At 45.2% G+C, this 26,395-nt stretch overlaps 1 long non-coding RNA gene across 3 annotated transcripts in view; it reads right to left on the bottom strand.

Moving 5' to 3' along the window:
- Nucleotides 1-26,184, bottom strand: part of LOC122549784 — a 26,675-nt gene extending 491 nt beyond the window's left edge. The window contains exons 1-3 of one of the 3 annotated variants that reach the window (XR_006311656.1): nt 26,145-26,184; nt 21,592-21,691; nt 3,616-3,733 (exon numbers count right to left, since the gene is read on the bottom strand). This is a non-coding gene — a long non-coding RNA (uncharacterized LOC122549784). Of the gene's footprint in view, nt 1-3,615; nt 3,734-21,591; nt 21,692-23,419; nt 23,457-26,144 lie in introns of those variants that run through there. The other 2 variants (XR_006311657.1, XR_006311658.1) reach the window with 2 other exon arrangements.
- Between the last annotated feature and the right edge of the window lie 211 nt (nt 26,185-26,395).

Genomic DNA, 26,395 nt, shown 5'->3' with positions numbered 1-26,395 from the left:
CATTACAATGAATTGGGGATGGAGGGTGGTCCTACATTGGTGTGGTGGCACTTTGACACTCCAACTGATCAATACTATAAGCAGATGCATTCTTCCTCCAGCCAATCACACAGTGTGAAATACTTTCCGCAAAGTATACTTCCCCAAAGCACATGCTCCAAAACCCGCCAACATTCTATACATGTACAGTGCTGGGTTTCCCCACACACGTGTGGTCCCTGCTTCAGGGATTGTGGGAGTTGTAGTCCCCATGAAGCCATTGGAGCCATGTCTCTGGAAAGAAAATTAAAAGTGTGGACTGGAGGGTGTTGTGTATAGGATCCCCATTCAGACACACAGAACATATGGACTGTCACTGGGTTTTACTGAGACATCTGCTTCCACAACCTGATTTTCTGATGTAAGGAATATAGATTCAGCCAACTGGGGCATGGGGTGGTTAATAGGAGGAGCAGACTTTAAACAGAGGTGGCTCAATAGTTAGAATTGCTGACTCACAGCGTCAGGGACCTGGAATTGATTCCAGACTTAGGCGACTGTGTGGAATTTACACGTTCTCCCCTTGTCTGTGCGGGTTTCCTCTGGGTGCTCCAGTTTCATCCCACAGTCCAAAGATGTGCTGGTTAGGTGGATTGGCTATGCTAAATTCCCACAGTGTCCATGCCTGTGCAGGTTAAGCCATTAACCATGGGAAATACAGAGAATGGGTGAGTCTGAATGGGATGCTCATTATAGGGTTGGTGTGGACCACTATAGGGATTCTATTCTATTTTCATGAAGAAGAATGTACTTATCTCAATGTGCTGTGAATCTGTGGAATTCCCTATTCAAAATGCGTTGGATGCCAGGACAATGAGCAAATTTAATGCAGAGATACAGATGTTTAATTTGCAATGAGTTGAAGGGTGAGAGAGAGCAGGCGGGAAAATCCAGCTGAGACCGAGGTGAGCTCAATCATCATGATATTAAAGGGTGGAGCTGGTTCGAAGGGCTGCATTGCTTCTCCTGTGCCCAGTGCTTATCTTCTTATGGTAATAACTGGAAAGCTGAATCCAAAACTCACCACCTTCACCAAAGGAGATTTTCAGATAATGCAGGATAGTCAGGTGGATTAGCGTTCCAAACTTAGTGCGGAAGCATGTAGAGATAATGCTTTTGCAATTTTAAACTGAGGAGAGTTAAAAATCACACAACAACAGGTTATAGTTTAACTGGATCATGATGAAGGAGCAACGCTCCGAAATCTAGTGTGCTTCCAATTAAACCTGTGAGACTATAACCTGGTGTTGAGATTTTTAACTTTGTACACCCCAGTCCAACACCGGCATCTCCAACCGGCATCTCCAAATCATGTAAACTGAGGGGCGACAGTGATTTATGGTTTTAGACTGTGTAGTACATTCACACCTTCCAGAATACTCTGTTGTGAATATCTATCCTGTACGTTATTACAAAGCCAAGTCTCTGACAATGAAAACCAAAACACCCAGGTAACATTGCCTCACCTCGTAATCTGATAAAAGACTTGTGGTAAGTATGGTGGAATTTAGAATACAGTTGGAAAGCGGGAAGATTAAATCCAATCCTAAAATCCTGTGCTTAAACAAAGGAGACTATAATAGGATGAGGCAGGAGTTGGCTAATGTAGACTGGAAGCAAAGACTTTAGGTTGGGACAGTTGACAGACAGTGGAGGAATATCAAAGAATTTTTTCAAACTGCTCAGCAAAAGTATATATCAGTGAAAAGGAAGGACTGTAGGAAAAGGAGTAATCTGCCATGGGTGGCTAAGGAAATAAGGGAGTCTATCAAATTGAAATAGAAAGCATACAAATTGGCAAAGACCAAGGAGAAACTAGAAGATTAGAAAAACTTTAAAGATCAACAGAAAGCTAGATGGGATTGGGGGAGAAAAGTGATGAGTAGCTATCCCCAGGGCCAGAATAGCAGTTTACACTGCTAGAGGGAAACCTATTGTGTGGGGAACACATGGCCTCAGTAATTGTTGAAGCACGTAACTGTTACCATAGAGATAATCCTGATCAAGTTAAAAATCACAGCACACTCCAAAAGCTTGTACTTCCAAGTAAACCTGTTGGACTATAACCTGGTGATGTGTGGTTTTTAACTTTACCCACCCCGCCTGGTGATGTGTGGTTTTTAACTTTACCCACCCCGCTCCAACACTGGCTCTTCCACATCAGAATTCTGACAGACAGCCCCACTGAAACTGAACCGCCTGTCAGATACCTGACTGAGCCACAGGGGCGTGGGGGAGGGGTATGTGGTTTAACCACAAAGTGCTGAGCTGAACTCGACTTTTTAACTGCCATTTCCATGGCGATAATAATGAGAGACAGCGTCCATTCAAAACCACAAAGGTATAAGAATGGGAGCGGCACATCGGACAGGCGGGAAGTTACCTGATGCTGCCTGGAGGTGTTCTGCATGTACACTATCCAGGTAGCTGCCATGTCTCATCAATAAAGACTCAAAGAAGACCTTTCAGAGTTCTGTGCCCAGTTATTGCTATCCAGCAGGGTTCAGGAATATGAGGACACAGCAGTCAGTCTTCACAGTGGAGGATACGAAGAACATGCCAGTAATTGACAAGGAGATGGAGGAAGGTGAGGACCTAGAAATAACCATTATCACGAGAGAGTTAGAGCTGGGCAAGCTAATGGAGCTAAAGGTAGACAAGTCTCTTTGCCCTGATGGAATACATCCCAGGATGCTACCAGAGATAGCGGGTGAAATAGTAAATATACTTGGAGTCAGAGTCCTACAGCAGAAACAGGCCCTTTGGCCCAAACTGTCCCATACCGGCCAAAATGTCCATCCACATGAACCCCATTTCCCTGCACTTGGCCCATCTGCTTCTGACCCTTTGCTATCCATGTATTTGTCCAAATGTCTTTTACATGTCGTTAATGTACCCACCTCAACCACTTCCACTGGCAGCTCAGTCCATAAAACAGTTGCCCCTCAGGTTCCCTTTCATAATTTCTCCTCTAACCGTAAACTGATGCCCTCCAGTCCTTGATTTCCTGGGAAAAAGACTGAGTGCTTACCTTACCCAGGCCTCTCATGATCTTTTACACTTCCAGAAAACATCTCCCCTTCTGTTTCCACTGCTCGAAACAAAAAAAAATCTTCGCTTGTCCAACCTCTCCTTGCAACTCAGACCCCTGAGACCTGGCATCATCCTTGTAAATTTCTTCTGCACCTTTTTACAGTTTAATAACTGAAACCTACATTACATTCATCACATTTCCAGTGTTTCCCCACAGCATTGGAACTGACGTGACAACGCCAATGGATTACAAACCATGATCGAGAATTAACTCCTTTACAACAATTCCGTTTTCATAGCGTTTTCCATGCTGCAGGTATCCTTCTGTCTTTCTGGTTGCATGATTAATTTAAAACTTGTCCTCATACAAAACAAATCTGTAGCTTAATTGTTCCTGGGAAATGTGCCATGTTTTTTCAGACTTTTAAAAGCAAATGAACTCTCTCTCCACAGTCACCATGCTAACATGGACTTGGCTGCGTCTCAGTAATTTTTCCAGACACACTGACATTTGAAATATTCGCCCACGGACAGAATACACACCTTTCCTTCCACATGAAAAGGCCAATGATATTCAGATCGGCACGGATCAAGTAACCAGCAAAACTGAACAGGAAGTTCAATTTGAATTTCTCATCCACAAATCCGCCCTTTCAGAACCCTACAACCCTACAATAGAGAAAACAGGTCACCACTGTTAACACAGGATGGAAATTCATAAGACAATTATATTATTAAATTGTAGTTTCTTTGTTTCCCCCAAAGCTTTTGTGGTCGGCATGGTGGCACAGTGGTTAGCACTGCTGCCTCACAGCGCCTGAGACCCGGGTTCAATTCCCGCCTCAGGCGACTGACTGTGTGGAGTTTGCACGTTCTCCCAGTGTCTGCGTGGGTTTCCTCCGGGTGTTCCGGTTTCCTCCCACAGTCCAAAGATGTGCAGGTCAGGTGAATTGGCCATGCTAAATTGCCCGTAGTGTTAGGTAAGGGTTAAATGTAGGGGTATGGGTGGGTTACGCTTCGGCGGGTCGGTGTGGACTTGTTGGGCCGAAGGGCCTGTTTCCACACTGTAATGTAATCTAATCTAAAAAAATCTAATCTAATCTTTAAATCTCAGTCTCACAATTTCTCTCTTCTGAGAGCTGAAATCCAAACCAATCTCCTCACTCCTTCCCTCTACACCCAATTCTAACACTCTCTCCTCTCTTTGAATTCAGTTTTCTCGCTCCTGTCTACAGACTAAGAACCAAAAAAAGGGGTGGCATGATGGCACAGTAGTTAGCACTGCTGCCTCACAGCACTAGGGTCCCAGATTCGATTCCAGCCTCGGGCTCATTCTCTCAGTGTCTGCGTGGGCTTCCTCCGGGTGCTCTGGTTTCCTCCCACAATCCAAAGACTGACAGTGCAGGTCAGGTGAATTGGCCATGCTAAATTACCCATAGTGTTAGGTGCTTTAGTCAGAGGGAAATGAGTCTGGGTGGGTTGCTCTTCGGAGGGTCGGTGTGGACTGGTTGGGCCGAAGGGCCTGTTTCCACACTGTAGGAAATCTAATCAAATCAATGAGTCTGACTCGGAGCTTCCGGGGTGTTGATGAATCCTCCTCCCACCTCCCAGGGTGTCCTTCCTGGCCAGACCCACATTGATTATTTCCCCCAATCTGGAACCTCTTATTTATTTCCCCCACTCCGGTCCTCTGATGAGAACCATCCTGCACACACTGGCCAAATCATATCTGGTTGAACTAAAATGAAATAGATTAGAACTCTAATTACAGGCCGACCCCTGTCCCTCTCCATAACATTCCTGAAACTTCACAAGAGTTCTGATAACATTCTGCAAAATGCTTCCCCATTGATACTTTGACCACTCGTCAGGATACCAGGGGAGGGGCCATTCCCCTGGGTCCTGCTTTCAGAGGGAGGAACTGCCAATGACAGATTAATCCCACACACCCACAGCCTCCCTGGCACTGACCCATACTGCACATACACCAACAATTGGCCAGCACTGTGCCCGTGCACTGGTCTCCCCTCCTACAGAGCATGCTCCGGATCACACAGGAGCCTGGTTGATTGACAGCAGCTGCTGCCCAATAGAGTGGAGGGGGTGGGGCTGGAGGACTGGGACAATGGGATTGTAAACAATGAATGAATGTGGAGGACACTGGGGGATGGACAGGTCAGTGAGGGACAGGAGCAGTGCAGCAGCAGGAGATTCTGGACAAACTAAGCAATGGGAGAGTCTGACAGGAGAGAAACTACAGGAAGATTCTGTTTGGAGACTCAGGCAGGGACAGCTGGGAGACAGCATGGCCTGGTGGCTTGGGCACGTTTTCCAATCAGCCTCTTCAAAGATGCTGTTACTCAACTCTGAACCCGATTCTCCTGGTCCAGAGGTAAGGACGCTACCACCATTTCTTGGTCGGCTAGTGGAAAGAAGGGAAGATATTTTCTCATTCTCACTCACATGGAAACTCCATGAGCTCTTCCCACTTACTGTCTACGGTGGGGATGGAGGAGACAGAGCAGATGGCAGGGGGATTAGGAATATAGGGACTGCCTTTTAAAAGGAACTCATCTGTGTTGGTGTTATTAACAAGACTCAGTACACAGTCACCAACAGAAAGCTGGTGTACGGGACCTTTATCCAGAATATTAACACCCATAACTGGGTGACGCAGACCCCAATGTACAGAGTTAAGTCCTGGATATTAATAATGGCTTTGTGTGTGATAAATCACGTCTCATGAACTTGAGTCAATTTTTTTGAAGTAACAACAAAGTGGATTGATGAGGGCAAAGCAGTGGAAATGAGCTACATGTACTTCAGTAAGGTGCTCAACAAGGTTCCCCATGGGAGACTGGTTAGCAAGGTTAGATTTCATGGAATACAGAGCACGGTGGCACAGTGGTTAGCACTGCTGCTTTACAGCGCCAGAGACCCGGGTTCAATTCCCGCCTCAGGCGACTCTCTGTGTGGAGTTTACACATTCTCCCCGTGTCTGCGTGGGTTTCCTCCGGGTGCTCCGGTTTCCTCCCACAATCCAAAAATGTGCAGGTGAGGTGAATTGGCCATGCTAAATTGCCCATAGTGTTAGGTGAAGGGGTAAACGTTGGAGTATGGGTCTTGGTGGTATACGCTTCGGCGGGTCGGTGTGGACTTGTTGGGCCTGTTTCCACACTGTAAGTAATCTAATCTAATCTAAAACTAGCCATTTGGATACAAAACTGGTTCAAAGGCAGAAGACAGAGGGTGGTGGTGGAAGGTTGCTTTCCAGGTTGGAGACCTGTGACCAGTGGGGTGTCACAAAGGATCGGCGCTGGATTCACTAATTTTCATAATTTATATAAATGATTTGGATGTGAACATAGAAAATATTGTTAGTAAGATGACATCACAATTGGAGGTGTAGTGGATAGTGAAGAGGGTTATCTCAGATTACAATGGGATCTTGATCAGATGGTTGAGGACTGGCAGATGGAGTTTAATTTAGATAAATGTGAGGTGCTACATTTGGAAAAGCAAATATTAGCAGGATGTATACACTTAATGGTAAGGTCCTCGGGAGTGCTGCTGAACAAAGAGACTTTGGAGTGCAGCTTCATAGCTCCTTGAAAGCAGAATCGCAGGTAGATAGGATAGTGAAGAAAGTGTTTAGTATGCTTTCCTTTATTGGTCAGAGCACTGAGTATAGGAGTTGGGAGGTCATATTGCGGCTGTACAGGACATTGGTTAGGCCACGCTTGGAATATTGCATGCAATTCTGGTCTCCTTCCTATCAAAACAATATTGCGAAACTTGAAAGGGGTCAGAGAAGTATTACAAGCATGTTGCCAGGGTTGGAGGATTTGAGCTACAGGGAGAGGATGAATACACTGTTTTCCCTGGAGCATCAGAGGCTGATGGGTGACCTTATAGAGGTTTATAAAATCAGTAGGGGCATGGATAGGGTAAATACACAAGGTATTTTCCCTGTGGTGGGGAGGAAGCACGATGGGGGATGGAAGACAGAGGGGGGAAACCGAGAGGGGAGGGTGACCGTTATTTTGTAGATTACAACACAACCCTGTTCCTGTTTTCTCCCTATCCCCTTCAATCCCTCTGAAGGGCTCAGAACAAGTGCACAGTCTTTGGAAAGTAGAGCTTCAGGGTGATCAAGTGCTGAAAGTTGCATTTGGGACGCTGACCTTTATTGTTCTGTGCACTTATCAATAAATGGACCTGGGTTCAATTCCACTGTCCTGGATTCATGTCTGTGGCCACAGACACGCCTGTCTCTGACCCTGACTACTGGATCCCCTGTCACTATAGTTCTGCCATTCTCCTTCCTCCAGTTCTGTGCAGCGGAGCTATCTGTGGTGTCATGAATCTGGCTATTGCTGATTTCCCCTGAGAGGCCACCCCACCTGTTCCCCCCTTATAGAATCCCAAGCGGTGCACAATATCTGTATGAGAAGGGAATAACCGCTGGGGAGTCCTGCACTTCCTTCCTGAGCCTTTTACTTGATCTGATGGTCACCCATTCCCTTTCTGCCTGTGTAACCAGCTCACTAAACATGCTGTCCATAACATTCTCAGTATCGCAGATTCTCAACAGTGAGTCCACTCTCAGCTCCAGGTCTGAAAAGCAGTTTCCCAGTAGATGCAGATGGACACACTTCCTGCACACATAGCCGTCAGGGACACTGAAAGCGTCCCTTATTTCCCATATTGTACAAGAGGAGCACACTACAGGTCTGAGGGCTCCTGTCACAACGTCTCTCGAGTTTCAGATCGTTACTCTCATTAACAGAATTTAAATGAGCTAGCAACCTTTCTTCACTTCAAACATTTCCATTATAATCTAAAGCTCTGATCTTTACTTTTGCTGACATTTTATACTTTTAAAAACTTTTTAAAAACTCAGCAGGTTTCACTTACAAACTGCCTGTTCCGATTGGGACCATGTGAATTTCTGAATAGCCTGAACTATAACTGAAGCTGAGGTTCACCTTCTCCCTGTCTGACCTCGCTCTGTCTACACCCAACTCCAAAACACACTCATTGAGCCAAGCAGCCCTCACAGTGCAGCCCTGTCATTTTCATTGTCTGCTCATACCTACACTGCCCTCAGCCTCCTGTACTGTTCCAATGCACCTCAATAGGAGCTCAAAAACAACATCTCATCTTTCAATTCAGCCCTTTGTAACTCCAGAGTCAACATAGACTTCTGCAGTTTCTGGATGAACAGACAGTTGTCAGAATCTGGGACATTCCACCTGAAATGGTGCTGGAATTTGAGTCCATAAGGAATTTTAATGAGAAGTTTGCAGGGAATTGAAAATAAGGAGTTTACAGGTTAACATCATGAAGTGGGTGACTGGGACCAATCTGACAGGTCCTACAAAGAGACTAGGTGTAATTTGGATAAATCTGTGCTCCCTCTCAGGGCAATATCTCCTTCCTCAGCTGCAGAGCACAAACCTTAGGGTGATCCAACCACTAATTTGAACATCTTTCTGCTTTTTACTTGAAAAATAATAGATACTTTCCCACAGACAGTACAGACACACCTTTCTCCTTCCACAGTTAATGTCAATAGTATTCAGATCCTGATGATCCTGCTGACGATAGAAAATTGCTTTTGAGATCCCTGTCTCAATTATTCTTAATTAATATCCTATAAAATGAAATCACAAAAAAGCTCACAGTCAATGCAAGATGAATAGTGAAGGCAAACACTTCTCTTGGTGTGTGTTTGATGTGTCAATGCCCCTCTTCAAATCACCCCTTCCCCACCCAGGAAGAGGACATGTCCATGCGCCTTGCTGTACCTTGCACCCAATAAAGATGGCGACCATAACCCAGGACCTATCACTGTCTGAGGGCCACAGCCATTTTCCCATTTGCTGTAAACGTGGGACCAAGAGTTTCTAATTCAGGCCTAACTACCTGTTCAGAGTGTAAATAAACCCTCCTAGTCTAAACTGGATCCAACTCCCCTTTCCCGTTTTCTCCTCCTGCACACACCAAGGGTCATTCTAGGTCCAGTAACCTTTCCTCAGAACCGACGGCAGCTGGGAAAATTAGAATCCCTACAGCGTGGAAACAGGCCATTCAGCCCAACAAGTCCACACCCACCCTCTGAAGAGTTTCTCAACCAAACTCATTCCCCGACTCTATTATTCTACATTTCTCCTGAATAATGCACCTAACCTATACATCCCTGAGCATTACGGGAAATTTTGCTTGGCCAATTCACCTAACCTGCATATCTTTGGACTGCAGGAGATAGGGTTTAAAGAGTAAATAATAGGTGGGGACAGAGCCCAAAGAGAGACAGGAAAGACAAAGGAGTGGATAACAATCTGGCTGGGAGGGTGCATAGCTGTTAATGGAGGGCAGAGGAACCTGTGTCTGGCAGCATCTCAGTGGAGGTGCTGGAAATGGCAGCTGATGATCTACGTTCTGTTGCAAAACAGACCCTGAGCTTCCAGTTGCCTGTCACTTTAACACACGAGTCTGTTCCCTGGCCAACATCTCGGTCCCATGCTTACCGCAGTGTTCCAGTGAAGCTTGATGCAAGCTGGCAGAACACTCCAGAAACATACCAAAACACCCCGTATTTCAAGGACTGCAATTTCCCCTCCCATGTGGTCAACAATACTCTCCAGTCCATCTCCACCACTTCCCACACCTCGCCAACTGCAACAAGGATAGAATCCCCCAGTTCTCACCTTTCACCCAGATACAATGCATCATCCTCCGCCATTTCCACCACCTACAATCAGATCCCACCAGAGGTATATTTCCATCTCCATTCCTTTCAGCATTCCACAGAGACCATTCCCTGTGAATTCCAAGTCAGATCCATGCTCCCCAACAACCCCACTCCCAGCCCCTTCACTTGCCAATGCAAGAGGTGTAAAACCTGTGCCCACACCTCCTCCCTCACCTCCAAAGGACCGTTCCACATCCAGCAGAGATTTTCCTGCACATCCAAACACCTCACCCATTACGGCCTTTGCTTTCGACGTGGTCTCCTCTCCACTGGGGAGTCAGGACACCAACTTGCGGAATGTTTCAGGGAACATTTCTGCGATGCATGCACTAATCAACGCCACCATCCTGTGGCCGACTACTTCAACTTCCCCACCCACTCCACCAAGGACATGCAAGTCCTGGGCCACCTCCACCACGAAATCCCAGCCACCCGACGCCTGGAGGAAGAAAACCTCATCTTCCACATTGGGACCCTTTAACCACAGAATCAAGGTTTCCTCATCTCCCCTCCCCTGCCTTATCCCAAATCCAACCCTCCAACTCGACACCACCCTCTTGAACTGTCCCACCTGTCCATCTTCCTTCCAATTATCCACTCCACCCTCTCTCCATTACCCTCCACCTACATCAACCTATTGCTTTCCTAGCTCCCTTCCCACCAACCGCACACATCCCTCTTATTTATCTCTCAACCCTCTTACTACTCCCCCTCCCCCTCCAATCCCGGCATTCCTGATGAAAAGAATATGCCCAAAACGTCGATTCTCTTGCTCCTGAGATGCTGCCTGACCTGCTGTTCTTTTCCAGTGCCACACGTTAACGCAAGCTGGAAGAACACCACCTCATATTCTACTTGGGGACCCTGCACCCATCTAGCCCCAGTATCAAATTCAATAATTGTAGGTCCTGAACTCTCCAATGTCCTAGCGCACTAGCCTCTTAACCCACATACCAGGCCTTGGTATTACATAGCCTACCATTACACACTACCTATGGTTAGCCACTAACAGTCCCCATAAACAGCTATTCACCCTCCCCCAGCCAGATCGTTATCCACTCCATTGTCCAACTGCTCCCATCTCTTTGCACTCTATCACCACCTAACATTTACTCCTTAACCCCTATCTTCTGCATATAAATCGACATTTCTTTTCAGTAACATCAGTTATGAGGAAGGGTCAGTGGATCCAAACATTAACTCTGATTTCTCTTCACAGATGCTGCCAGACCTGCTGAGCTTTACCAGTACCTTTTGGTTATTGTGAGAGATTTACAGCATCCGCAGTTCTTTTGGTTCTAATTTACCAGGAATTTCTAATTCAGGTCTAGCAGCCTAAAACTGTGCGTTTATAAACCCTCCCAGTCCACAATAGCTCCATTTCTTCCCCAGACTTTGCAGTCTCTCCCACTCCCTTCACACTCACTAGGTCCCCCCTCACCGTGACACTGCGCCTGCACAGCTCATGGCCACGTGTTGGCCTGCTGGACCCACCCCAATTCACTCCCATTGGCTGGAGGATCACGCCAATTCTCCTATTGGTCTGAAGTTGCTGTCAATCACCTGGGCCCCATTGTGACATGAGTGGGCTCCGCCCAAGAGCATGGGATGCTGAGGGTTGACCTCATAGAGCTTTATAAAATCATGAGGAGTATGGATGGGAAAAATAGACAAGGTCTTTTCCCTGGGGCGGGGGAGTCTAGAACGAGAGGGTGTAGGGTTTAAGGTGAGAGGGGAAAGATTTAAAAGGGACCCAAGAGGCAACTTTTTTCACACTGAGATTGGTGTGTGTATGGAATCTTCTGTTCAGGGAAGTGGTGGAGGCTGGTACAATTACACCATTTGGCATCTAGATGGGTATGTGAATAGGAAGGGCGTACAGGGATATGTGCCAAGTGTTGGCAAATGGGACTAGATTAGGTTGGGATATCTGGTTGGCATGGACCAGTTCGACCAAAGGGTCTAATTCCATGCTGTATGTCTCTATGACTCTGCCCTGGGATGATCTTCAACATTCACAGTGAATGGGGCAGTAACACAGAGCACAGGGGTTTGGGGCTATTCAGCCCATTGGGGCTGTACTCTTCCCCCTCTGGAGATGGTGCCAGTCTATCCCAACTCACCTCCCATTTGTCTGTAGCCCTCCAAATCCTTCCTTAAAAAAGTTAAATTCCAAATTTTCCTTGACAATAACTACTGAATCTGCATCCAGCTGTCAGTCAATCTGTTCCAGATGCTCAGAACTTAGTGAGTAAAATAATCTTCACATTTTTAACCTGCATTATTTGCCAGTTACTGAAAGGTAGTTACTAAAAATTGTGGCGTTAATAATTTCTCCCTCTGTCTCTCTGTAAATTAAATATCCTGGAAACAAATCTGCTCCTGGTCGAAATCACTGCCTAACCTTCTCAGCTCCAAGGAGAATTATCTGATCTTCTGCTAACTCTCCAACAAAGAGAAACCCATCTTAATTTTAGTAGTGCCATAAAGATGTACAGCAGAGAAACAGACCCTTCGATCCAACTTGTCCTTGCCGACCAGATATCCTAAATTAATCTCAACCCATATGCCAGCTCTTGGCTATATCCTTCTAAACTTTTGCTAATCACATACAACATCTCAAAGGCATAATTGGGTAATTGTACCAGCCTCCACACTTCCTCTGGCAGCTCATTCCATACACGTACCATGTTCAGCTGGAAAACATTGCCCTTTAGATCCCTTTTAAATCTTTTCCCTCACACCTGAAGCCTGTGCCCCCAAGCTTTGGACTCACATATCCTGGGAATAAGACCCTGGAATTTCACCCTACCCATGCCCCTCACAATTGTATCCAATTCTCCAGGGAAAACAGCCCCAGCCTATTCACCTTCTACCTATATAGCTCAAACCCTCAACCCTGGCAACATTCTTGCGGATCTTTTCCGAACCCTTTCAAGTTTCACAATATCATTCCAATAGCAGGGAGACCAGGACTGAAAGCAGAATTCCAGAATTCAATGTGCTGTGCAGCAGCAAAATGACGTCCCAACTCCACTACTCAATGCACTGACCAGTAAGGCAAGTACACCAAACACCTTCTTCACTACCCTTCCTATGATTCCACTTTCAAGGAACTATGAACCTGCACTCCAAGGTCTCTTTATTCAGCAACATTCCCCAGGACCTTCCCATTAAGTGTATAATTCCTGCCCTCATTTGCTTTTACAAAATGGAGCACCTCATATTTATCTGAAATAAACTCGATCTGATAATCCTCAGCCCATTTGATTGAAGTCCCATTGTACTCTGAGGTAACCTTCTTTGCTGTCCAGTGCGCCTCCAATTTTGATGTCTACTGTAAACCCACTAACTATACCTCATATATTCACATAGAAATCACTGATATAAATGATGACAAGCAATGGACCCAGCACCGATCCTTACACCATATTGCTCATCACAGGCCTCCAGTCCGAAAAGCACTACCCTCCGTCTCCAACCTTCCAGCCAATTTGTATCCAAATAGCTGATTCTCTCTGTATCCCATGGTGTCTAACTTGCTAACCAGTCTATCATGTGGAACCTTTTTGAATGTCTTTCTGAAGTCCAAGTTAATGATTTATGTATAAAGCCATGCTGACTAAACCTTATCACTTCTTGCCTTTCCAATTACATGTAAGCCTGTCCTTCAGAATTCCTTCCAACACCTTGTCTGCCACTAACTTCAGGCTCACCAGTGTATTGTTCCCTGGCCTTTCCTCATCACCTTTCTCAAATAATGGCGCCTGTCTTGCAGCACCTAACCTGTGGCTATCGGTGATAGAAATATCTCAGCGAGGGGCCCGGCAGTCACTTCCCTAACTTCCCACAAAGATTTGGGATACACTGATCAGGTCACACAGATTTACTCAGCTTTATGTATCAGACATCCAGTACAACCTCCTCTATAATATGGACAGTTGTCAAGTTATCACGATTTATTTCTCCAAAGTCTCTCGCTTCCATATCCTCTTTCACTAAAAGCTGACATGAAATCCTCAGATAGTATCTCTCTCACCTTCTGTGGTTCCACAGACAGCCTTGTTGATCTTTGAAGGTCTCTATTCTCTGCCTGGTTACTCTTTTGTCCTTAGGTGTTTTGTAGAATTTCTTTGGATTGTCCTTAAAATCTCATGTATCGTTTTTGCCCTCCTGTTTTCCCTCAAGTGTACTCCTACTGCCCCTATACTCCGAGGGATTCACTCAAACCCAGCTGTCTGTACCTGCCATATCCCTTCTTCATCTTTTTGACCAGACCCTCAATTTCTCTAGACACACAGCATTCTCTACACCTACCAGACTTGGCTTTAACAGGAACATACTGTCTATGTACTTTTGTTGTCTCATTTTCACAGGCCTATGGAGGCAATGGCATATGAGGACATGGAAACAGTCAGTCATTCTTAGTAAAGAGGCAGTGTTGGGAAAGATAACAGCCCAAAAGTACATGGGTCCCCGTGACCAGGGGACTAAAAGAGATGGTGAAGGGTCTACTGACCTTCCTTGCTAGAGGGATGGTTATGCTGCAGCTGTGCAGGGTGCTGGTGAGGCCACACCTGGAGTACTGTGTACAGGTTTGATCTCCTTACATCAGCAAGAATGTACTGGCACTGGAGGGGGTGCAGAGGAGGGTCACTAGTTTGAGTCGGGAGTTGAGAGGGTTGGTGTATGTGGAGAGACTGAATAGACTGGGACTATACTTGTTGGAATTTAGAAGAATGGGAGGTTGTATTGGAAAAACTAAAATTAAGAAGGGAATAGGTAAGATAGAAGCAGGGAGGTTATTTCCACCGGGGAGGGGGGGGGCAACCTAGAGAGCATAGCGTCAAAATAAGGGGGTATCTGATTTAGGATAGAGTTGAGGAGGAACTTCTTCAGCTAAAGGGTTATGAATCTGTGGAATTCCCTGCTGAGTGTAGCAGTTGACATTATCAACTTGAATGTCTTTAAGGCAAAATGTAGATTTGCAAACAGGAAAGGAATTAAGGATTATAGTGAGAGAGCAGGAATGTGGAGCTGAGGCCATGAAAAGATCAGCCCTGACCTTATTGAATTGCAGTGCAGGCTTGAGGGGCCAGATGGCCTACTCCTGCTCCTATTCCTTCTGTTCTTATGTTCCCACTTTCCAGCCGTCCCTTTATCTGGGGGTTGCAAAGAAATATTGAAAGTTCTCACCTTGTACTGTCAAAATTCACCTTTGTTCAATTTTGAACACCAACTTTTAGATCTGGTCTATTATTTTCTGCAACTATTTTAAAACTAGTAGAATTATCGTCAGAGAATCCCAAGTGTGGAAGCAGGCTATTCGGCCCATCACATCCACACTGACCCTTAGATCCTCCTACCTTACCTTTGTGATGCTGCATTTCCCATGGCCAATCCCCCTAGCCTGCACATCCCTGAACACTGTAGGCAATTTCACATGGCCAATCCACCCAACCTGCACATCCCTGAAAACTATGGGTCATTTCACATGGCCAATCCACCCAACCTGCACATCCCTGAAAACTATGGGCAATTTCACATGGCCAATCCACCCAACCTGCACATCCCTGAACAATATGAGCAATTCAGCCTGGATTATCCACCCAACCTGCATATCTTTGGACTGTGGGAGGAAACCAGAGCACCCGGACGAAACCCACACAGACAACCTCAATAAGGTGATCATCCTGTTCTTATTTCCCAGTTCAACCCAAGTAAGTTCACCGGGCGAACTCCCATGAATATCCTCCCTAAGCACAACAATAATGTTATCCCTAATCAAAAACACCATTCCACCTTCTCTCTTATCCCCCTTTCTATCCTTCCTCTTACATCTATTCCCTGGAACATTAAGCGCCGTCCTTTTCAACTTAAGCCACGTTTCTGTAATACCCACTATATCCCAGTCCCATTTTCAAAACCATATCTTAAGCTCATCTGCTTTCCCTGTCAAACCTCTTGCATGCTATCAAAAGGACAGACTGATGGGCAGAGGGGGTGGGATGGCCCTGTTGGTGATGGATGACGTTTTGCCCCTTGAGAAGGGGGAGACACAGAATCAGGAGATGTAGAGTCAGATTGGAGGTTGGCTAATGTTGTCCCACTTTTCAAGAGAGGTGGGAGAGAGAAAACAAGGAATTATAGACCAGTTAGCCTGATGTCAGTAGTGAGAAAGATGCTGGAGTCAATTATAAAAGATGAAATTATGGCTCATTTGGATAGCAGTAATAGGATTCGTCAGAGTCAGCATGGATTTACAAAGGGGAATATACTGACTTGGATTGAAAATTGGCTGGCCGACAGGAAGCAAAGAGGAGTGATAAACGCTTCCTTTCGGAATGGCAGGCAGTGACTAGTGGGGTGCTGGGATCGCAGCAGTTTCCAATATACATTAATAATATAGATGAATATATTAAAAGTAATATTAGCAAATTTGCTGATATCAGAAAGCTGGATGGCAGGGTGAAATGTGAGGAGGATGTTATGAGAATACAGGTTAACTTGGACAGGCTAGGTGAGTGGACGGATGCATAGCAGATGCAGTTTAATGTGGATAAATGTGTGGTTATCCGCTTTGGAGCCAAGAACAGGAAGGCAGATTACTATCTAAAAGGAGTCAAGTTTGGTAAAGGGGAAGTACAACGAGATCTAGGTATTCTTGTACACCAGTCAATGAAAGCAAGCATGCAGGTACAGCAGGTAGTGAAGAAAGCTCACTGCATGCTTGGCCTCATAACAAGAGGAATTGAGTATAGGAGCAAAGAAGTCCTTCTGCAGCTGTACAGGGCCCTGGTAAGATCACACTGGAATTTTTGTGTGCAGTTTTGGTCTCCACATTTGAGGAAGAGCATTGTGGCTATTGAGGGAGTGTTGGGTAGGTTCATGAGGTCAATTCCTGGAATGGCGGAATGATCATATGTTGAAAGATTGGAGTGACTGAGCTTGTATACACTTGAGTTTAGAAGAATGAGAGAGGATCTGATTGAGACCTACAAGATTATTAAAGGTTGGACACTCTGGAGGCAGGAAGCATGTTTCCACGGATGGGTGAGTCCAGAACCAGAGGACACAGTTTAAAAATAAGGGAAAGGCCATTTAGAACAGAGTTGAGGAGAAATGTCTTCACCCAGAGAGTAGTGGACACATGGAATGCTCTGCTCTAGAAGGCAGTGGAGGCCAAGTCTCTGGATACTTTCAAGGAAAGAGATGATTAGAGCTGTTAAAGATAATGGAATTAAGTGTTATGGAGATAAGACAGGAACAGGATACTGATTGTGGACGATGAGCCATGATCATAATGAATGGTGGTGCTGACTCAAAGGGCAGAATGGCCTATTCCTGCACCTATTGTCTATTGTACATTGTCAGTCCTACCTCATTCTGTGCCTTGCCGTTGCCTGTCTAACTTCTCAACTGTACCAGCCTCAGACTTACCTCCTTTCTCACTATCTCTTTAGGTTTACCCCCACTCCCTCACTGGCTTAATGCCTCCCAAGTAGCACTAGCAAATCTCCCTGCTTGGATATTAGAGACCTTCCAATTCAGGTGTAATCCATCCTTCTTATGCACATCAATTCTACCCCAGCAGAGATTCCAATGATCCAAAAATGTAAATCCTTCTCCACTGTATCAGATTCTTGGCCACGCATTCATCTGCTCTACCCTGCTATTCCTACTCTCACTAGCATGTGGCACCGGGAGTAATCCAGATATTACTACCCACAAGGACCTGCTTATTATCCTCCAGGCTAATTTGCTATATTCTCTCATCAGGACTTCATCCTTTTCTCTTATGTCATTGGTACCAATGTACAGCGACCTCCCACTGATCATTCTCCCCTTTCAGAATATTCTGCACCCTCGGAGCCATCCTTCACCCAGACAGTCGGGAGGCACCACTCTATTCTGATGTCTCACTGTCAGAAACCGCAGTCTGTGCTGCAGACTAGAGAACCCCCTATCACCCTCGATCGCGTGGAACCTGATATACCTCACATTACACTAGTAACTTGTCTGTCAGTGCGATATTCCCCTGAGAGTCTGTGACCCCCGACACTTTCCAAAACAGTATACTTGTTTGAGATGGAAATAACCACAGGAGACTCCTGCACTACTTGCCCTCCACTCCTCCCTTTCCGAGAGGAAACCCATCTACCTGACTGGACTGGCAGTTTTCCTATCTTTCTGAAACTGCCACCTATCACCCCCCCCCCCTCCGGGCTCCTGTAAATTCTTCATTACCTTTAACCATCGCTCCATCTGATCCATGAAATCCTACAGGATTTGCATCCTCACTTCCTGCAGACAATCAGGATCATTGAAACTTTCCTTAATCTCCTAAATCCAACAGGAAGAGCACATCACTGTACGAATGGCCATCTCTGCACCTTAACAGACCCAGAAAAAGGCACATAGTCTTACAGCTTTACAAAACACTACTCTAGAATAAATTAGTACCAATATTTTATATTAAAAAACTTAATCAAAGTATCATAAGATGTGTATTTAAAGATATAAACCGTCGCCCTACTGAATGTTGTAGCTTTACTAAATAAAACAGACTAAGATTTATCTTTGAAGAGACTGAAACCCACTGAGCTGTGAGTCACAGATGAACAGCACTAAACAGAACCTTACGGTCAAATTTGTCCATGCCGACCAGATATCCGAACCTAATCTTATCCCTCTTGCCAGCACCTGGGCCATATCCCGCTAAATCTTTCCGATTCATGTCAAGTATCCAAATGCCTTTAAAATGCTATAATTGTCAGCTTCCACCATTTCTTCTGGCAGCTTATTCCATACACGCACCACTCTCTGTGAAAAAGTTGCTCCTTAGTTCCCTTTTATATATTTCCCCTCTCACCCTCAACCTATGCTCTCTATTTCTGGTCTCTCCTACTCAGGGAAAAGACCTTGTCTGTTTACCCTATCCATGCTACCAATGATTTTATAAACCTCTATGGAGGTCACTCCTCAGTCTCTGATGCTCCAGGGAAAGAAAGCTCCAGCCTTTTTGCTCTCTTCTTGCAGCTCAAACCCTGGCAATATCCTTGTAAATCTTTGTTGAACCCTTTCAAGTTTCACAACATCCTTCCGATTGATGGAGAATAGAATTGCCACAATATTCCAAAAGAGGCCGAACCAATGTCCTGTACATGACCTTCCAACTTCTATACTCAATGCTCTGATCAATAAAGGAATGTATTCCAAACACTTTCTTCAATATCCTATCTACCTGCAACTCTATGTTCATGGAAATATGAACCTGCACTACAAGATATCTTTGTTCATCAACACTATCTAGGAATTTGCCACTAAGTGTATCAGTTCTATTAAGATTTGCTTTTCCAAAATGCAGCATATCACATTTATCTGAATTAAACTCCATCTGCCACTTCTCACCCATCTGAACAACATCCTGTTGTAATCTGAGGTAACCTGCTTCGCTGTCCACTATACCTCCAATTTTTGTGTCATCTGCCAACTTACTAACTATACCTCCTATGCGCATATCTAAATCACATATATAAACGACGAAAAGTAGTGGACCCAGCACTGATCCTTGTGGCATTCCACTGGTCACATGCCTCCAAGCTGAAAAACAACCCTCCAACACCACCCTGCCTTCTACATTTGAGCCAGTTCTGTATCCAAACGGCTAGTTCTCCGTGTATTCCATGAGATCTAACCTTGATAACCAGTCTTCCATGGGGAATCTTGTCGAGCGCCTTACTGAATTCCATAGATCATGTCCACCTCTCTGCCCTCATCAATCCTCTTTGATACATCTTCAAATCACTCAATCAATTTTGTGAGGCATGATTTCCCACGCACATAGTCATGCTGACTATCACTAATCAGTCCTTGCTTTTCAGAATACACGCGCATCTTGTTCCTCAGGATTCCCTCCAACAACTTGCCCAGCATCAATGTCAGGCTCACTAGTCGATAGTTCCCTGGCTTGTCCTTACCACCTTTCTTAAATAGTGGCACCACGTTAACCAACCTCTAGTCTTTCAGCATCTCACCTGTGACAATCGAAGATACAAATATCTCCGCAAGAGGCCCAGCAATCACATTCCCAGCCTCCCAGAGTTCTCGGGTTCACCTGATCAGGTGCTGGGGATTAACCAAGCTTTACGGGTTATAAGACACCCAGCACGTCCTCCTCTGTAAGATGGACATATTCAACATGTCGACATCTATTTCCCCACATTCTATATTGCCCATGTCCTTCTCCACAGTACACACTGATGCAAAATATTCAGTTAGTATCTCTCCCATCTCCTGCGGCTCCACGCATAGGCTACCTTACTGATCTTTGAGGAGCCCTATTCTCTCTCGAGTTACCCTTTTGTTCTTAATGTATTTATAAACACCCTTGGGATTATTCATAACCCTATTTGCCAAAGCTATCTCATGTCCCCTTTTTGCCCTCCTGATTTCCCTCTTAAGTATATTCCTACTGTCTTTAATGCTCAGGGTTTTTTGGGATTTTTGGATTGGAATAAATGCAAAATATTACATCTTGATAAAACAAACGAGGGCAGACTTACACTAATTAAAAAAAGGGCCTCGAGTAGTGATATGGAACAAAGAGGCCGAGGGGTTCGGGTCTTTCAAGTCTGTGTCACATGTAGACAGGGTGGTTAAGAAGGTGCTTAGCACACTTGCCTTCATTGCTCAGATCTTTGAGTACAAGAGTTGGGACGTTATTTTGGAGGTTGGTGAGGCCTTTCTGGAATTCTGTGTCCAGTTCTGGTCATGCTGATATCGGGAGGATATTATGTAGTTGGAACGGATTCAGAAGGGATTTATCAGGATGTTGATGGGAATGGATAGTTTGAATTATAAGCAGAGGCTGGATAGGCTGCGACATCTTTCACTGGCGCGCAGGAGGCTGAGGAGTGACCTTGTTAGACGTTTCTCAAATCATGGAGGGTTGGTATCAGTAATGTGAACAGCAGGTGTCCTTTCCAGGAAGGGACACGATTCAATACTGGGTGCATACCTTTTAAGGTGACAGCAGAACGGCTTTAAAAAGGCATTCGGGAATTTTTTTTTATTTTTGTTCAGACAATGGTTTATGTGTGGAATGAGCTATCAGAGGAAGTGGTAGTTGTGAATCAAATTACAATTTTAGGGTGGCACAGTGGCTCAGTGATTAGCACTGCTGCCAGGTCCCCAGGTTCAATTCCAGCTTTGGACAATTGTCTCTGTGGGACTTTCACATTCTCCCAGTGTCTGCATGGGTTTCTTCCAGGTGCTCCAGTTTCCTCCCTAATGAGAGAGCAGCCTTATGGTCTGGTAGGACAATGCTGCCTTTACCTTTTACACAGTGATGCCACTGTGTCTCTGGGATGGGGAGAGGGAATGCTGAAGGTAGTGGATGGGACACCACTCAGGCACAATGCTTTGTCCTGGAGGATGTTCACTTTCTTTAATAGTGTTGGGGGCTGCACTGATGCAGGCAAGTGGAGAATGTTCCAACACAATCCTGATGTGTGCCTTATAGAGAGCAAACAGACATTGGGGAATCAGGGGTTTGGGGAAACTGAGGTGTTCTCCTTTTAGCAAAGGCAATTGAGAGGAGCTGTGGCAGAGGCGTTTAGAAAAGTTACACGTTATAATAATAAACCTTATACCCATCAGCTCATTATACAAGGATTACAGGACACACATTAAAGGTTTGGGAAGATTCAAAGGAGAACTTTTATGCAGCAAATGGGATTCAGATGGAATACAATACTCACACACAATGCAAATATCCAGGTCCTGATGAATTGACTAATTCAATCAGAGTTAGATGTTACAATGACTGAGATTACCATCTGAATGTCCACCTGTAGTATCCTGTAATACAAGTTTATAAAATCCATCACTGTCAGTTCAGATTAGAAACTTGCATCATCCCCTCCTCCTGGCCCAGGATGACTGGACACATTACCCCTTGTGGAGGTCAGCAGTCAGATCAGGTGGAAATCTATCTGGGTTTCTAGGAGTTTCCACCTTGGAATTTCATGCGACTAAACAGGGCAGATCTTTGACACATGGGACAGAATATTTCAAGAGTCAGTGAGATGTGGAGAGCAGGATTTGCTTTTTTTTTCCTTCTGTGCTGCCGCTGTGCCTCATCAATAAGACATGCGGTGTGAAAGGCTCATGCAGCTCGATGGGCAAGTTGCCTCCATTCTGACCAATGGGCAGCAAGCTCCTCCCATAGAGTATCTCTAAAAACAGAGCAACTCTCCATGCTTCCCACTGCCCAGTGCTCCCAGTAAATGTTTAGAAGTCGGGGGGGGGGGGGGAGAAACTCCTGGAATAACTGTAAAGTTCTAAGAGGATTGTGAAGAGAGAGAGATGCACAGGAGAAGGGGGCAACAAGTTGTCAGATGGAGTATAATTTGGGAAAAAGTGAAGTCGGTCATTTTGGAGGGGACAATAAAAGAACAGAGTGCTATTTACATGGTGGAAACTGTAGAAAGCTGCACCACAAAGGAATCTGGGGGTAATTGTGCAGGAAACACTGAAAGCTAGCAGATTCTGGGTCAGTCACGAAATCAAGGGTTCATTTCAGATTCATTAAGTTTAAGGTAACACCGACACGGGTAAGGGGTTTCAGTAGCAATGGAGCTGGGGTGAGGTGGAGACAATCAACATTTTAGAGATTGGAATTCCTGGTGTTTGTGATTGCGTAGATGTCTGATCAGAAGGTCACCTTGGGGTTACAGATATGACAGCAATGTTGTGAAGAGTCTAGTTCTATCTCAGACTGCACCCAGTGAGAGGGAGGGGCTCAGCAGTAAGGGAAAGGAATTTGTAATAGCAACTGAAGGTAATGGGTTTAACCGTAACAATGTTTCTTTGGAGGAAATTGCAGTTAATCGAGTAGTGGGAATATGATAAGCAATTTGGTAACTGAGTAACTGGAGCAATGGAGAGGGATGGTGGGGAGGGAGAGCTGGACATCGTCAGTGTACATGTGAAATCTCACACTGTGCTTTTGGACGATGTCACCTCCTGGCAGTGCGTAGGTGAGAAAGAGGAGGGACCAAGGATAGATCCTTGAGGGACACCAAATACAAGGAATTCAGAAAGGAAAGGGAAAGTGGAGATGGAGCAGGACTTACAAATGATGGGGAGGTCAAATGTTAGGTTTTTTTGCAGAATGGATGAGAAGGACATAACCAGAAAAGACAGACAGACAGAACAAGGAACAATATCTGTGAATTGGCGAGGGGGAGTGATGAGGAGGAAACAGAGTTGGAATGTCTGTAGTTTAGTGAGACTAGTAAAAGATCAAGATGAGCTCTGATAAGGCTTGACAAGAGACTGGAGAAAGATGTAAGTTTGGGACAAAAATCAGGAACACCATGTGAGGCAGTTTGCCTCGGTGGGCTAGTGGGAGGGAGGGAAGCAGCAGAGGCAGCTGATTGGATTGTCTCAGTCTTAGTGACAGAGAAACTCAATGTGCTCCTTGCTCTTGTTGTTGGAGGGAAGGATGAAGGAGACAGGATGATGGACAGTGTTTTACAAAGAAACAAAACCAGGGTTAGTGATATTTAAAATGAGTGAAAAAACCTAATATATTTAACTTTTATCCAGAATATTAAAATGTACAACTGAAGTCTTTGTTCGAATCCCAGCTCGGCAGATTGTAGAATCTGAATTCAAGAAAAAATAACGAATTAGGAATCTCCTGATCTCCATGGAACCATTGTCAATGGCAAAAAATTCCTGCCAACCTGACAGTCACCCAACAAGCTACTCACTGTATTAATCACTGCAAAGTCTCAACAAAGGAATGAAACTGGATGGACCACTTGGCATCTAACAAGGCATTAGAAAATACAACCACAGAATCAGCCCTCTCGAATCTGCAACATCCTGCTCACTAACATCTGTTTTTTTTGGGCCAAAACGTGGCGAGCTGTCTCACAGACTAGTCAAGGAACAGCCTGACATAGTCATACTCACAGAGTAATCCCTTACAGATAATGGCCAGACACCACCATCACCATCCCTCGATAGAGAGTGTGATGATGGAAAAGCACAACATGTCAGGCAGCATCCAAGGAGCAGGAGAATCGACGCTTCGAGCCTAAGCCCTTCATCAGTCTGACCTGCTGGTTTTTTTCCAGCACCACACTCTCGACTCTGATCTCCAGCATCTGCAGTCTTCACCTTCTCCTGAAATCTCTGGATATGTCCTGTCACCCCAGCAGGACAGACCAGGCAGAGGTGATGGCACAGTAGTGTACACACAGGAACCATTTGCCCTGGGAGTACTCAGCATTGACTTTGGACACCAGGAAGTCTCATGGCTCCTGCTGATTACCACGTACCGTGCTCCCATAGCTGATGAATCAGTGCTCCTCCATATTGAACAACACTTGGAGGAAGCACTGAGGCAATAAAATGGTGACAAGCCTACTCTGGGTACAGGATTTCAATGTCCTCTACCAAGAGTAGCTCAGCAGCAGGATTACTGACTGAGCTGGACGGGTCCTCAAGGACATAGCTGCTCAACTGGGTTTGCAGCAGGCAGTAACGGAACCAGCAAGAGGGAAAAACATACTAGATCTTATCAGTATGAATCTGCCAGCTGCAAACGCATCTGTCCATGACAGTATCGGTAAGCGCGACCATCCCACAGTCTTTTTGGAGACAAAGCCTCACCTTAAAGTTGAGAAAAACCTCCATTGTGCTGAGTGGTACTATCACCATGCTTAATTGGACAGATGTAGGAACTCAAACTGGACCTCTCTGAGGCACTGTGGGATAACAACAGGAGCAGAACTGTACTCCAGCACAATCTGTAATCTCATGGGTTTGTAAATCCCGCACTCACCCATTACAATGGACAGGAAAGGAGGGCATGCCATGAGCAGCAGCAGGCATAGCAGCAGGCATACCTAAAAATGAAGTGCCAACCTGGTGAAGCTACCAAGCAGGACTATCTGCACATCAAACAGCATCAGCAGCAAGCAACAGAACTAAGTGATCCCACAATCAGTGGATCAGATCAGAGTTCTGCCACACCCAGTTGTGAATGGCAATGGACAATAAACAACTCGTTGCAGGAAGCACCACAGATATCCCCACCCTTACTGATGGAGGGGTTTCATACATCCATGCAAAAGATAAGATGGCAGCATTTACAGCAATCTGCAGCCAGATGCAAAGTGAGATGATCCATCTCAGCCTTCTCCAGTGGTTCCTAACATCACAGATGTGAGCTTTAAGCCAGTTCAATTTAGTTCGAACAATATCGAGAAATGGTTAAGTAGTGTAAAGACTATGGGTCCTGCTAACATTCTAGCAATAATACTGATGGCTTGTGCTCCAGAACTTGCCACCCACCAAGCCACGGACCGCTCCAGCACTGGCATCTACCGACAATGTGGAACATTGCCCAGGGATGTTCAACACAAAAACACAGGGCAAATCCAACCCAGCCAATTTCCCTCTGTCAGTCCACACTCGATCAGCAGTAAAGTAATGGAAGTAGTCATCAACAGGGCTATCAAGCAGCAGCTGCTCAGCAACAGCCAGCTGAGCGACACTCATTTTAGGCTCCACCATGGCCACTCAGCTCCGGATTGTGTTACATCCCTGATTCACAACCTGACAACCAGCTGAATCCCAGAGGTGAGGTGAGAGTGACAGCCCGGTCCCACTCCAACACCACTATTTCTAGCTGATTCCACCCTCATCTCAGCTCATATACTGAAACTCTCATCCATCGTGTGTTATCTCCAGACTTAATTATCCAAACACACTCCTGGCCAGCTTCCCAAATTCAACCTCCCTGTAATCTCAAGAAAAATTGAGATCACCCACGTGCTCACTTCTCCCCAAACATGTTCATCCGTCAAAAGACAACAACAATTTCAAATTCTCATTCTTGATTTGATTCCTGGCTGTTATCATCCCCAGCTCCCTGCACTACACATCCTTTGAGACCTCGACAACTCATTTTCTTCGAGTCTCCCAACGATTTGTTAATTCATTACTTCAACTGTGTGGCTGATTCTACAGTTACTAAAGCAACATGGTCTGGAATTTTCAGACAAAACCTCACAGGTCTGCTTTCCACCTTTAAGAAATCCCTCAAAACCTGCTTTTTGGCAATGCTTTTGGTCATCTGACCTAAAATCTCCATCTCTGGCCTTATATCTAAAGTTCTCAATAGTATTTTTGTGAAATTATAAGCATGATAATAAAACTACAAACTGTTCTTGATTTGGACATTATCTTCAAATAATCACTGTTGATGTAATGAATAATCTGTAATGTCTCTTACCCAACCACATTGTGGGAGCACCTTCACCACATAAACTGCAGCTGTACAAGGAAGTCAAACATCACACTCTCCACAGGCAACAGGGCTTTGGCATTAATCACTGGTATCTGTGGAAGGAGAAACACAGTTGATGTTTCAGGGAGTGCAAAATGGATCACAGGGAATGAAAATGGTGCAGAATTTGATAGTCAGAAATGGAAGGAAAATACACTTGCTTGTTGGAAAAAAGAATTCTTGACTGTCAAAAATAT

Source organism: Chiloscyllium plagiosum, chromosome 5 (genome assembly GCF_004010195.1).
Source record: "Chiloscyllium plagiosum isolate BGI_BamShark_2017 chromosome 5, ASM401019v2, whole genome shotgun sequence".
NCBI classification, from domain to species: Eukaryota; Metazoa; Chordata; class Chondrichthyes; order Orectolobiformes; family Hemiscylliidae; genus Chiloscyllium; species Chiloscyllium plagiosum.
This window is presented reverse-complemented; position numbering and strand designations above follow the sequence as displayed.